The 14,101-nt window shown below is 47.7% G+C and overlaps 1 non-coding gene across 1 annotated transcript; it reads left to right on the forward strand.

The window, feature by feature from the left end:
• Positions 1-13,246: 13,246 nt before the first annotated feature.
• Positions 13,247-13,319, forward strand: TRNAA-CGC. Its single transcript has one exon. It is a non-coding gene; the product is annotated as a tRNA-Ala (tRNA).
• The last annotated feature ends 782 nt before the right edge of the window (positions 13,320-14,101 follow it).

A 14,101-nucleotide genomic window follows, 5' to 3' on the forward strand; every position in this document is an offset into this window, starting at 1 on the left:
AAAGATCATCTCAAACATGTGCCCTCGACATGAGTTTCGTTCTGAAAAAACATTTTATTTTGCCTCGGCAAAAAAGTGAAATTTTACAGGGCTATATAGCAGTATATATGTGACGTATTTTGTCTTTTTTAGATTCTGAAATAAAAAAGTGGTTTCTCCGCGAAAACTTTCTACGCACACATAGAACATGCATACGTACCCCGATATTTTTATTTCAGAATTTTTTCACATTTCGAAAATGCATTTCCAACCTGGGTTCACGTGCACCCAGGTTCAACTGGGGCTTTTCCTGTATAGTCCCCTTTCTTATATTTCCCAGTGTATGAGGGGCTTACATGCATATTGTAACACATGTACATGTACTGGCCTTTGGCCCTCTGTGAATAACAGTTTCCCATTCACAACATGGTAGGCAGAGCATTGGTTCAGATCCTTTTGCATGTAGCAACTACGTGCTGCCGCCATCATCGCCGTCGATTTCTCCGGCGAGCTCTCCGACGACTGATCCTACTCTGCCGGCCAGCCTCATCCCGGTCGGCCCTGCCTTCGGCCTTGCCCCGGCCGCCCCTACCCCGGCTAGCTCTGCCCACTCCCCGGCCGCCCCTGCTCAGGCCAGCCCCGCCTCCGGCCGTCTTCGGTCGACGGATCTGCCTTGGCCAGCCCCATCCGTGGCCAGCACCGCCCCGGCTACCTCCACCCCTGGCCGGCCCCTCCCTGGCCGAGCTCGAGAAGTTCTGCCAGATCTAGATCTAGATCTGGTTCAAAAAGAAAAAATTGGCGTCCTCCGCATCTGGCTATGTCAGTATTCCTCGGTGCCCAGTGATCTTTGATGGTACCAACTATGGGGAGTTTGTTGCTTTTATGCGCATCCATATGTGTGGTCTGTCGAAGGCCTGGTCACCTTGAGTCCGACTGCTATCAGAAGCAGCGGGGAGCGCCTCCTCGTACTCCATCTTGAGCGCCTGTCACCCGCGGCTTCACTGAGTAGGATATTGCGAGGCATCAGCACCTCCTTGCCTCCTCTGGCTCTACTTTGACGGGTACTACCGCCTCTGTGGCTGGTTCGTCTATAGAGTTAGGTACATCCTCGTGGGTTCTGGATTCTAGAGCTTCTTTTCACATTTCGCCTGATTCTTCCTCTCTTTCTTCTCTTCGACCTCTCCCCCTTCCTGTTCATGTTCTTACTGCTGATGGCACTTATCTTCGTGTTGCTAGTCGTGACACTCTTTCTACTTCCTCCTTTTCTGTCCATGATGTTTCTCATGTTCCCTGTCTTACAATGAACTTGTTTTCCACTGCTCAACTCACTGATTCTGGTTATCAGGTCATTTTTTATGTTGATTCTTGTTCTGTTCAGGACACTCACACTTGAGCACTGGTTGGGGCTGGCCCTCGGTGTCTTGACTCCCAGGGACTTTGGGATCTTGACTGGCTTCATGTTCCTTCCTCTACCACTTCACCGACTGCACCACTTGTGCTTGCTGCTTCCACTACCGCCTCCTTTAAGCAGTGGCATCATCGGTCACCTTTGTGGTTCTCGCTTTTCGTCTTTACTTCGTCGAGGTCTTCTGGGGCCTGTCTCAGGAGATGTTTCGCTTTAGGGTTGTCAGGGTTGTAGGCTTGGTAAACAGAATCAGTTACCTTATCCTACTAGTGAGCCAGTATCTCACCGTCCTTTTGATTTGGTTCATTCTGATGTATGGGGTCCGGCTCCCTTGCTTCCAAGGGGGGGCCAACACTACTATGTTATTTTTATCGATGACTTCTCTCGCCACACTTGGATCTACTTTATGACTTCTCGCAGCGAGGTTCTCTCGATATATAAGCGTTTTGCTGCCATGGTTCATACTCAGTTTTCCACGCATATTCGTGTGTTTCGGGCTGACTCCGCTGGTGAGTATATCTCCCAGCAGTTGCCTGGTTTTCTTGCTGAGCAGGGCACTCTTGCCCAATTCTCCTGCCCTGGTGCCCATGCTCAAAATGGCGTGGCTAAGCGCAAGCATCGACACCTTCTTGAGACGGTTCATGCGATGATGATCGCCTCCTCTCTTCCTCCTCATTTCTGGTCTGAGGCTATGTATATTTCCACTTATCTCATCAACCTTCAGCCCTCCAAGGCCCTGCAGGGTGGTATTCCACTTGAGCATCTTAATGGCCGCGCTCCTGATTATTCGACCCTTCGTCTTTTTGGTTGCGTTTTCTATGTTCTTCTTGCTCCACGCGAATGCACCAAGCTGACTGCTCAATCTGTTGAGTGTGTCTTTCTTGGCTATAGTCCCGAGCACAAGGGATATAAGTGTTGGGATCCTATTGGTCGTCGGATGCGCATCTCTCGGGATGTCACTTTTGATGAGTCGTGTCCTTTCTACCCACGTCCCTCCTCCTCTTCCTTCTCGGTGGATGATATCTCTTTTCTCATGTTCCCTCACTGACCTCCTCCTGTGCCTCAGGTCCCTGCTTCGCCGCGTCTCTCACCACCTTATACTCCTTCACCCACTAGACCACCCTCTCCTCCCTCACCGCCTTCCCCACTCTACACATCTTCCTCACCCATGTCCCCTTCCTCGCCTACGGTGATCCCTCCCTACCATTTTCACTACTCCCGTCGTCCACGTGAGGATGATGATGCTCCTCCTAACATGCCCTCCACTTCTGGCATGATGCCCTCTCCGTCTGATCCGACTCATAATCTTCGTGCTCGTGCTCGTCCTCCTCCTGGTCGCTATTCTCCCACTCACTACGGTCTCTCTGTTGTCCTTGAGCCTACCTCTTATCGGGATGATGTTGCTCATCCGAATGGCACCTGGGATGTTGTCACTCCTCCTCCCTTTGTTCGTCCCATCACCTGCAAGTGGGTCTACAAGATCAAGACACGCTCCGATGGTTCTCTTGAGCGCTACAAGGCTCATCTTATGGCTCGCGGCTTTCAGCGGGAGCATGGCCATGACTATGACGAGACCTTTGGTCCATTGGGTCACATGATCACTATCCGTACTCTTCTTGTCGTTGCTTCTGTTCGTCACTAGTCTGTCTCTCAGCTTGATGTGCAGAAAGCTTTTCTTAAATGCGACTTACGTGAGGAGGTATACATGCAACCACCTCCTGGGTACTCTATTCCCGATGGCATGGTCTGCCGTCTCCGGCGCTCTCTCTATGGCCTTAAGCAAGCCCCTCGCGCCTGGTTTGAGCGTTTCACCTCTGTGGTGACCTCTGCTGGTTTTGTCCCTAGCGCACATGACCCTGCACTCTTTGTCCACAGATCATCTTGTGGTCGGACTCTCCTTCTTGTTTATGTCGATGACATGATCATCACAGGTGATGACCCTGAGTACATTGCCTTTGTCAAGGCCCGTCTTCGTGAGCAGTTTCTCATGACTGATCTTGGTCCTCTTCGCTACTTTCTTGGGATTGAGGTTTCTTCTACCTCCGATGGCTTCTATATCTCCCAGGAGAGGTATATTCAGGACCTTCTCACTTGTGCCGCTCTTGGCGCACTGTCGAGAATCCTATGGAGCTCAATGTCCATCTCCGTGCCACCGATGGTGATCCTCTACCGAACCCAACTCACTATCATCACTTGCTGTCACGGCCTGACATCTCCTATCCAGTCCACAATATGAGTCAGTTCATGTCAACTCCGACTAGTGTCCACTATAGTCATCTCCTTCATTTCCTATGCTATCTTCGTGGCACCATCTCCCTTCGTCTCTTCTTTTCTAGTTGCATCTCCTGACAACTCCGGATCTACTCCGATGCTACCTGGGCTAGTGATCCATCGGATCGCAAGTCTCTTTCTACCTACTGTGTCTTTATTGGTGGTTCTCTCATTGCTTGGAAGATCAAGAAGCAGATCGCAGTCTCTCGTTCGAGTGTAGAGGCTGAGTTAGAGTGATGGCTCTATTGACGGTAGAGGTGACGTGGTTACGCTAGTTATTGGAGGACTTTGGTGTTTATGCTGACGCACCGAATCCTCTCTTGTCGGACAGTACTGGTGCTATCAGCATTGCCCGTGACCCGGTGAAGCACGAGCTCACCAAGAACATAGGTGTTGATGCTTTCTTTGTGCGTACTTCTGTGCATGATCAGGTTATGGCTCTACAATATCTGCCTTCGGAGTTACAGCTTGCTGACTTCTTCACGGAGGCCCAGACTAGAGCGCAACATGGGTTCTTCCTCTCCAAACTCATTGTTCTTGATCCACCATGAGTTTGAGGGGGGTGTTAGAGTTGTATAGTCCCCTTTCTTGTATTCCCCAGTGTATGAGGGGCTTACCTGCACATTGTAACACCTTTACATCTATTGGCCTTTGGCCCTCTGTGAATACCAGTTGCCCATTCACAACACATCTGCATGCGTATGGGTACATGTATGTGTTTGGTGTAAGGAATGGAGGCCATGGTCAAGCGCGGGCGAAAAGACATCGTGCTTGAGATTTGGTAATGCTTCTTGAGAACCGGGGACTAGATTTCTATGGTGAAAACCTTTGGTGTTACATTGGGTTATACAACCTGGCAATGGTGGTGACGAGGTATCAACACGTTAATGCCTACAGATTGTAGACTTAGGATTTCGTGGAAATAGAGGGCAAGTAGAACTCGAAGGTGGTCAAGCGAACAGAGGCGCCTAACTAGAAAAGAAACGGTGACTAGGGTTTAACAATGATCGATCCTTTTCTTCAACCTCAGCTTTGCCTTTATATAGGAGGCGAAGCCGAGGCTTTTCTTGATGTCAAAGTATACAAACATCAGGCCGCGTTGGGCCTTTTCATATATTGCTACAAGTTTCCCTATATTGAGTCTACTCCTTTTGACCGCATATCTTCGGCTTCATGGGCCTTCAAACTTTTGGATCCGTAGGCCTTCAACTCTTAAGATACCTGTAAACATAAACTAGGAGCATACACGTGATATTCCCAATAGGCATACCCATGTCAGGTGGTGCTTCAGCATAATTACCTTGCTGAAGGCATTGCATAAAATTTGCTCGGTTCTCCTCTCCAAACTGAAAACCTAGAACCTAATCTTTGAATGCATATGTCAAGTGTGACGCCTATGTGTTGTTACCCCTTTTAAAGGCGTTGTTTTTAGAGAAACTTCTCGCGTGATGACAGGCAATGGTTTGTAAAAGATCAGGTAGGGTTGAATCTACTCGGATAACCGAGTTTGTATCTCTGTCTTGGTTTATATAGGAGTACATCAAGAGGGAGAGGGAGAAGTCCTGAATACATACGAGTCTAAACAACCAACTCAAATACTATTTCTAACACCCTCCCTTAATCACAACTCCTCAAAATTTCTTACAGGAAGTGGCTTTGTGAACCCATCAGCAACTTGATCTTTGGAAGGAATGAACCTTATGTCAAGCTGCTTTTTCATCACTCTTTCTCTAACAAAATGAAAGTCAATCTCAATGTGTTTAGCTCTTGCATGGAAAACCGGGTTTGCTGACAAATATGTGGCTCCTAGATTGTCACACCATAGACACGGCTTCTGAAATAACTTGATTCCAAGTTCTGCAAGAAGAGACTGTACCCAGATTATCTCAGCCGTTGCATTTGCCACAGACTTATATTCTGCCTCTGTACTTGACCTAGATACTGTAGCCTGTTTCTTAGCACTCCAAGAAATCAGATTTGGTCCAAATTACACAGCAAACCCTCCAGTAGATCTTCGATCGTCTACACAGCCAGCCCAGTCTGCATCTGAGAAAGCACTGACCAAAGTAGAGCTAGACCTCATAAAAGTGAGACCCATGCTGAGTGTATGCTTCACATATCTTAATATACGCTTAGCAGCAGTCTAGTGCACAGTAGTAGGAGCATGTAAATACTGACACACCTTGTTGACAGCATAAGAAATATCAGGTCTTGTAAGAGTCAAGTACGGTAAAGCAGTTTGTGATATCTTCAGGTCCCAACATGTCTCCCTCCCTGGCTGTAATCTTCTCAGAAGAGGACAGAGGTGTAGGGGAACCTGCACAATGTGTCATGCCAACTCTACTGAGAACATCTTGAGCATACTTAGCTTGACTGAGTACTATGCCATCATCAACCTGATGAACTTCAATACCCAAGAAATAATGAAGATTTCCAAGATCTTTTAAAGCAAACTCTCCACTAAGAGCCTTCAGAAGTGCATCTGTAGCAGCAGAAGAAGAACTGGCAACTATAATATCATCCACATAGATCAACATATAGATGGTGACTCGAGACTTGTGATAGATGAACAACGAAGTATCTGATTTAGAAGCAACAAAACCATACTGAATAAGCTGAGAACTCAATCTAGAGTACCATGCTCTGGGTGCTTGCTTCAGTCCATACAATGCCTTGTCAAGTCTGCAGACATAGTTTAGTTTTCCTTTGTCTTCATAACCAGGTGGCTGTCGCATATAAACTTCCTCTTCAAGAATACCATGTAGAAACGCATATTTGACATCCAACTGTCGCAAGTACAAGTCTCATTGTGGCAATTTTAACAACTGGACTGAAAGTATCCTCATAGTCAATACCATATCGTTGTTTGACAATACCATGTAGAAACGCATATTTGACATCCAACTGTCGCAAGTACAAGTCTCATTGTGGCAATTTTAACAACTGGACTGAAAGTATCCTCATAGTCAATACCATATCGTTGTTTGAATCCCTTGGCAACAAGACGAGATTTGTAACGATCAACAGACCCATCAGCTTTGCGCTTTACTTTGTAAACCCAACGACAGTCAATAACATTGGTGCCTACCCGCGGAGGAACAAGTCTCCACGTTTGATTATTCTGAAGAGCTCGAAATTCTTCATCCATGGCTGCTTTCCAGAGTGGATCATCCAGGGCATCCTGCAGATTAACAGGTTCATCTGTAGTAGTGGACAAGAGCCATCGTACCGTGCCGTCAGTATACTGTTTAGGGCGACGAGGGCGCTGCGAAACACGTGTGGCAGGAGGGCGCACAGGAGACGGCGGCACAGAGGATCCACTAAGGCCATCATTGGATCCGGCAGCATGTGCTGCATCTGACACAACAGAGTCCGCATTTGATCCTGTGGGCGAGTGTGTGCCAGACGCGGAAGAGGATGGCGGCACAGAAGATCCAGGCGACGCGCTGCTACCGCAGTCGCGGCAGGCGACCGGCGCATGGACGCAGACGATGATTGGCGCGCAGAGGCTGTCAGCGTCCGATCCGAGGACGCAGGATCCGAGGAGGATTGCACCGATCCCGAGGAAGATCCTGTGCTGTTTGTCCCTGTGCCTGTTATTTCATGTGAGGAACTGTTTGACCTGGTTTGAGCACCGTTTTCGACAGAATTTTCTGGGGCATCCGAATTTGGACATGTAGTAATCTGTGGAGCATCAAAAGGAACACTGGAACCAGGGTTAGAAGTATGATTATTATCATCATGTAGATCATCAATTGAAGCGTTCCCATGCTCAAAATTATGCAAAGAAGGGTCAAGTAAAAGAATGTCCTTGCGGAGCAAAGCTCCAGCATTTGGATGCATATTCTGAAAAGGGAAAACAGCCTCATCAAAAACAACATCTCTGGAAATATAGACACGGCCTGTGTTAACCTCAAGACATTTAAACCCTTTATGGCGAGGACTATAACCAAGGAAGACACATTGTGTAGAGCGAAAAGCAAGCTTGCGTTTATTGTAGGGACGCAAGTTGGGCCAACAGGCACAGCCAAACACACGAAGGGACTTGTAGTCTGGTTTTGTTCCTAAGAGGCGATGAACAGGCGTGTCATTGTTGATGACTTTGCTAGGAAGCATATTGATGAGATAGGTAGCAGTGAGAAAGGTTTCATCCCAAAATTTTAAGGGCATATGTGCATGAGCAAGAAGGGCTAGACCAACTTCAACAATGTGACGATGTTTTCTTTCGGCAGCACCGTTTTGTTGATGTGCATGAGGACAGGAGACATGGTGTGAGATGCCTTGGGATTCAAAAAGAGAATTTAACTTCTCATATTCTCCACCCCAATCTGGCTGAACAGTAAGGATCTTGGTGTTGAGTTTGCGTTCAACAAGCTTTTGAAAGTTAACAAAGGCAGAATAGGCATCAGATTTGTTTCTTAAGCAAATAAATCCACGTAAACTTGCTATAATCATCAATGAAGCTTACATAGTAATCATGGCGACCCACAGAGGTAGGCGCAGGACCCCATACATCAGAGAAAACTAACGGGAGGGGAGCAGTGGATACACTTGTGGATATAGGATATGGCAATTGATGACTTTTAGCTTGCTGACACGAATCACACACTGACTCTAAACTAGACTCCTTAACAATGTGAAGTTTATTCTTGCTAACAATTTGTCTAACTATGGCTAGAGATGGATGCCCTAGACGACTGTGCCACCTTGTTTGTGAGGGCTTGGCGGCAACACATGCATGCTTGGAGGATGAGGAAGACATCAATGAAGATATGAGTGGGTAAAGCCCACCCACACAACGCCCTCTATGAAGAATTCTCCGCGTGACCTGGTCCTTGATCAAAAAGAGGAAGGGGTGAAACTCAATGAACACGCAATTGTCAAGGGTAAACCGATGGACAGACAAAAGATTTTTCGATGCATGTGGGACATGTAGAACATTATTAAGATGGAAATTTTGTGCAGGGGTACGAACAATTAAATGACCAACATGTGAAATAGGCATACCATGACCACCGGCGGTGTTGACCCTATCAGTGCCATGATACTTGTCCCGAACTGTCATGTTGTTGAGTTCGCTGGTGATATGATGAGTGGCACCGCTGTCCTGGTACCAATTGGTGTCCACACCATAGGAGGCAATATGAGCTTCCTTGGCATCGGAGTCGTCATCATCATCCTGAAAACACCACCAGCAGTCTTTGGCGGCATGACCTTATTTGTTGCAAATTTGGCAGGTGGTGTTAACCCATGGCGTAGTGCGACGCCTTCCACGTCCACGGCCACGGCCCCCGCCAGGAGGTGCACGTCCGCCACCGCGTCCTTGACGCGACTGTCGATCATCACGGCGATCATCTCGCCGATCCTCCCTGCGCACGTCACGGCGATCGTAGTCACCGCGATCACCGCGGTCACCATAGTCACCGCGAGACCGGTTGTTGTAGCGTCCGCGTCCGCCACGTTGCGTGTAGTTGGCAGAAGTCTCAAACTCGGAGGCAGCAGGACCACCGAGCATCTCCTGGCGTTGGTCATAAGCCCGAAGCTGAGCATAGAGCGAGGGGAGCGTGAGCGGCGTGGTGACCGCACCGAGGGCGGCGACCAGCGCATTGTAGGGCGCCCCGAGACCTACCAGGATGAAGGAGATGTGCTCCCTGGTGCGGATGGGCTCGCCAGCAGCAGCAAGGGCATCAACGATGCGTTGTATCTTGGTGAGGAACACATCGGTCGACATCTGTAATTTCTTGGTGTTTGCCAGTTCGATCCGCAAGTTCGTGACTTCGGTCTGACACTGCGAGGCAAACATCTCCTCAACCGCCTGCCAGACACCGGCGGCGGTCTCGATTCTCTGAACGTGAGGCAGAACCTCAGATCCAATCGACTGAAGGAGATACCCGAGCACAATCTGATCCCGTGAGATCCACGAGTCATAGGCCGGGTTATTGATCTTCTTGGGAGTTTGATCCGTAGTTTCCTTGTCCGTAGGCGCGACCTCAAGCATCTCCGGCGGAGCAGCATCGCTGCCATCAAGGAGACCGAAGAGGCGAGCACCTCGGATCGGCGGAAGGACTTGGGCTCGCCACCCTGTGTAGTTGGCGCGCGTTAGTTTATCAGACGGCGGCTGTCCCAGATTGATGGACTGGAACGACGAGGGCGACGCCATGGAGACGACGACCAGAGACGATCGGGACGGCGGCGAGGTAGAGGATGGATCGTAGGGTTTCGGCGATCAGTTTCGTCGGTGAAGAGGCCGGCTCTGATACCATGTAAAAGATCAGGTAGGGTTGAATCTACTCGGATAACCGAGTTTGTATTTTTGTCTTGGTTTATATAGGAGTATCAAGAGGGAGAGGGAGAAGTCCTGAATACATACGAGTCTAAACAACCGACTCAAATACTATTTCTAACATGGTTGAGGTCAGTGTTGGTTGTTATGTGACTTGAATCTTATTTTTCCTTTTTTAGTAATTTAGCTATGTAAGTTCCCCATGTCAAAAATTTCCCGCAACACAGAGTTCTTAGGATAGTTGCACTTGCTACTAATATATTAATCTTTATCTAAAATATCTAATAACTGGCTCACTCTACACTGTCAGGTCACAGTTGCACTCTACATATTTTACAAGACATGGTCGTCAAAGGACCAAACGTTGTTGGCTGCAACGGTTTTGCTTTTCATCCTTGTGATAATCAGATGCTTTAAGAAGGGCCTAGCTCTAAAAGAGAGTAGCTTTAATGCCCTGCGAAAGGCCAACTCGTATGAGGTTGAAGTCGTACGGGGCAACACCATCAGAGAAGATGAACAGCTTAACCAGCTTTTCCACTTCATAGAACAAACAAAAGAAATCATGGATTCCGATGGACCGCTGCAAATGCTATACATCAGAAGCCTACCCTGCGATCTATTTTTGGACTTTCCATGTTGTAATTCTGTTCGTTTAAACATTCTAAGAATATTCTATTCGCTGGAGCGCGAATCAGCTTATCGCGCAATAGAAAATACCCTATCCAAAATGACCAGCTTTCTCTACACCAAAGAGTCTACAGCGGTTGGCTTAGTCTACTCTGCTCTCAAGAATGGGCGAGCTCTCGTCAATCTCTGCACAAATTTACTAACTATGTCAATTTTAGGGACAGCGTTTTTCTTGGTAATCTTTAGTGGGCAGAAACAACGATATGGTGGTAAAGATTACGAATTAACAGTTGGTCTGTTGCTTGCCACTGTGATGCTGGAGACAATTCACCAGTTCGTACGAGACAACTTCGGTGAAAAGTTCTGTGGCAGAATTCTCCAACACAATATTATTGAATTATTTGCCAATAACAGAAGGCGCTCCACGTTGAGGAGCATCGTGGGATGGTTACGATGCAAGGACTTGCTCGAGGAATACTTTTGGCACATGGAGCCTAGCAATTCGTGCCACGAGATCACAGAATTGGTACGTTTGCATGTTGAAACAGGGTGGAAGGAGCACATAAGGGACGTGTACTCTTACAGGATGTTCAATGATACCAGGGGTGAGTGGACGCTGGCGAGGAACAGATGTCTCCGACAGCTGGGTTGGAGCTTAAAGAGGCCATTTGATGAAAGCATTGTTCTGTGGCACCTGGCCACAGATTTATACATTCATCACACTTGCACGTCTCCGGATGATCATTTAGGTGCCCGTTGGTGCAAAGTGATGTCCAACTACATGGTGCATCTGTTGTCTGATAATCCTGAGATGCTCATGCCAGGCAGCAGAAAGAAGTTGTTGGAGACTGCCTACGAAGAACTCGAGGTCTTACTGGAGGGCGAGACGACACCTATGAACGAGAAAGAGCTTACAAAGAGAGTATTTGAGAAATGCAAATCAGCAGCAAGTTTAAGCCAAGACACAGCGTCTCTTGTTGGCGACGCCTGGGAGTTAGCTCAGAGCTTGTTGAGCGTTAATGACACCAAGATATGGGAGTTGATCCAAGGCGTGTGGGTGGAGATGCTTTGCTTTTCTGCCAGCCGATGCCGTGGATACCTGCATGCGGAGGCTCTTGGAACTGGTGTGGAGTTCCTCTCCTATGTCTCCATCCTGTTGGCATGCACCGGCATGGAGACATTTCCAGAAAAGCTTCAGAGGAGGGAATGTTACACGTTTGACAGCGATGAGTCTCTGGGCTTTGGTTTCCCACGAGAGAGAGGAGATGCTGTCACACCATTTGCACGCAGTGGGGTGGAGACGATGCCGGAAGAGCTGCAGAGGAGGGAAGGCCACTCATTTGATACCGAGGAGTCTTTGGACCATGATTTGTCACGGGAGAGAAGAGATGCTGTCACTCCGCCTGCTGCCCGGAGTGAAGGCGCCGTGGATATCGTCCTTGAGCCTTGAGCACCAGGATATTGGGTTCACTCTCGCCGCTTGTATCTTCTTGATTATCTAGCAGACGCCTCTATTTTTCAATTAAGCAGCACCATCTGTGTTGGCCGCTGCCATTATATGGTTGCACTCCGCCTGGGGTTTTACTTCTTGATGCAACATGTGTATGAAATATATGCAGCTTTTTTTTGGAGAGAGAGAAGTATGCAGCTATTACTGTTCCAACGGCCAGCCCATGTAAGACAACTGAATATGCATGTCTCCGTTTCATTGGCCAGTCACTGTATCGAAGTATCACTGTCTGCGCTCAGATAAGGCTGCACTGTTCTTGTGGGGAATTGTTCATCTGAAGGGCCTGTAGCCTATGCCAACTGCAGTTTAATAAACATTCCTCAGCAAGTAGCTCAGTAGGGCTGGCAACTCGATTGTTTGATCTGGTATTGCGGGAAAAGAAAATGTTATTTGAGTTGTATAGTTGATTGTTCAACCCTTGCTCGTACGAGTTTGATGTGCGTAAGGTTGTATTCATTGATGTACATTCTCTTGTGTCTGAAGATCAGATAACCAGTAGTAACAGCCATTGCGGTCTGTGAAGACAGACATCTGTTAGTCTGCAGCTAAAGCTTCTTGAAAGAAGGTCACCGCCATAATCTTATGAACTCGCTATACCAGCAGGTGATTTTTTGCATATGGCTGTGAGATCGATCGATACTGATCTTCATGCACTTGCTGAGTTTCCGTTACTTGTGCTTTTCTCCACTGCGAGGCCGACGTGAGATGATCTGTACACCAAGTCTCGTTTTGCTGTTTGTATTCTCCTCTTGCGTCATGATTGCAGTGTCTTGCCTATGTTAGAAGAAATTTTAGGAACACGCGTCAGATGTCAAATCAACATGTGTCTTAACAGATTTCTCGAAGGTTCGATGGCGGTGGCGGCCTCTACATCGTGTGGAAGACATGGTCGCTAAAGACTCTGCTTATCCAGATGTACACTCTCGTTTCGGCTAGAGTGTGTTTCGGGCTATGCGATTGTTCCCGGTTTGTTTGAGTGGTGGCTATGGGTTGTGTGATGTATTTTCTTTATCTGTTTCCTTGTGGCACCTTTCAATGATATGCACTAAAAAATGTAAGGTTGGGCTGCCCATTTCGGAAAAAAAAAACTTAATACATGGGGTAACAAAAAGGAAGCTGCCACACGAAGTCCTACTTATATATAGTGGGAAGTTGACCCTGATATCACAACGGGGGTGTAGCTCATATGGTAGAGCGCTCGCTTCGCATGCGAGAGGCACGGGGTTCGATTCCCCGCACCTCCATTTTTTCTCTCACTCTCTAAATCCGAAATTTCTTCATCAGTGAATAAATTCAGTCAGTTAAAACTTAAAAGGACGGTTACTTCTCTTTTTGGGCTTTTCCTGCGGTTCCCTTTGTTACACGAAGGCCCACATCAAACGCGTAAGAACAAAAGCCGAGTAACAGTGGGCCGAGCCACCGGCGTAACTGAAAAGCCCAAACCCTCCAGGCCGTTACAAAAAATCGATCGACTACTGAAAAAAAAATGGAGACGCGTTCCAGCTAGAAAAAACGCAGACAGCTCGTTTTACTTTAGGCCACGCACAAGGACACCGACATGCTGACATACTAGTGCATGGCCTACGCTACGCTACGCCCGAAAGCCATAATTTGTGAAGAATGTTCTTGGTAGTGATCACTTTAGTACTAGCTAAGCTGCTAAGGGTAGGGTTACTGCTGGCGTACGGCGATTTTGCTAGGTAGAAACTGATCATTCCTTCAATCCCGTCCTTGTTTTGTGCCATGATTAAAGAGAAGATGGGATTAGTAGAGGACATGCAGCAGTAGCACGTACGTAATGCAACAAATAGGAGGGAAAATGTCACATCTACAAATGGAACCTGCGAAAGGGGGCTGAGTCTATATGTTTAGGCCGAGTTGGAAGTGTGCCGCTTGTGGGGGCTTTGTCGAACTAAAGTGGATGATTGCATTGCATGGAGTAAAGTATTTCTGTTGTAAGATTCACTGATGCTTGTGTTCTGGGCCGGAGTGACTAGTGAGTGCCGGTGAATGGAAACATATCCGT

The sequence above is a fragment of the Lolium rigidum genome, chromosome 7 (assembly GCF_022539505.1).
Source record: "Lolium rigidum isolate FL_2022 chromosome 7, APGP_CSIRO_Lrig_0.1, whole genome shotgun sequence".
Lineage (NCBI taxonomy): Eukaryota > Viridiplantae > Streptophyta > Magnoliopsida > Poales > Poaceae > Lolium > Lolium rigidum.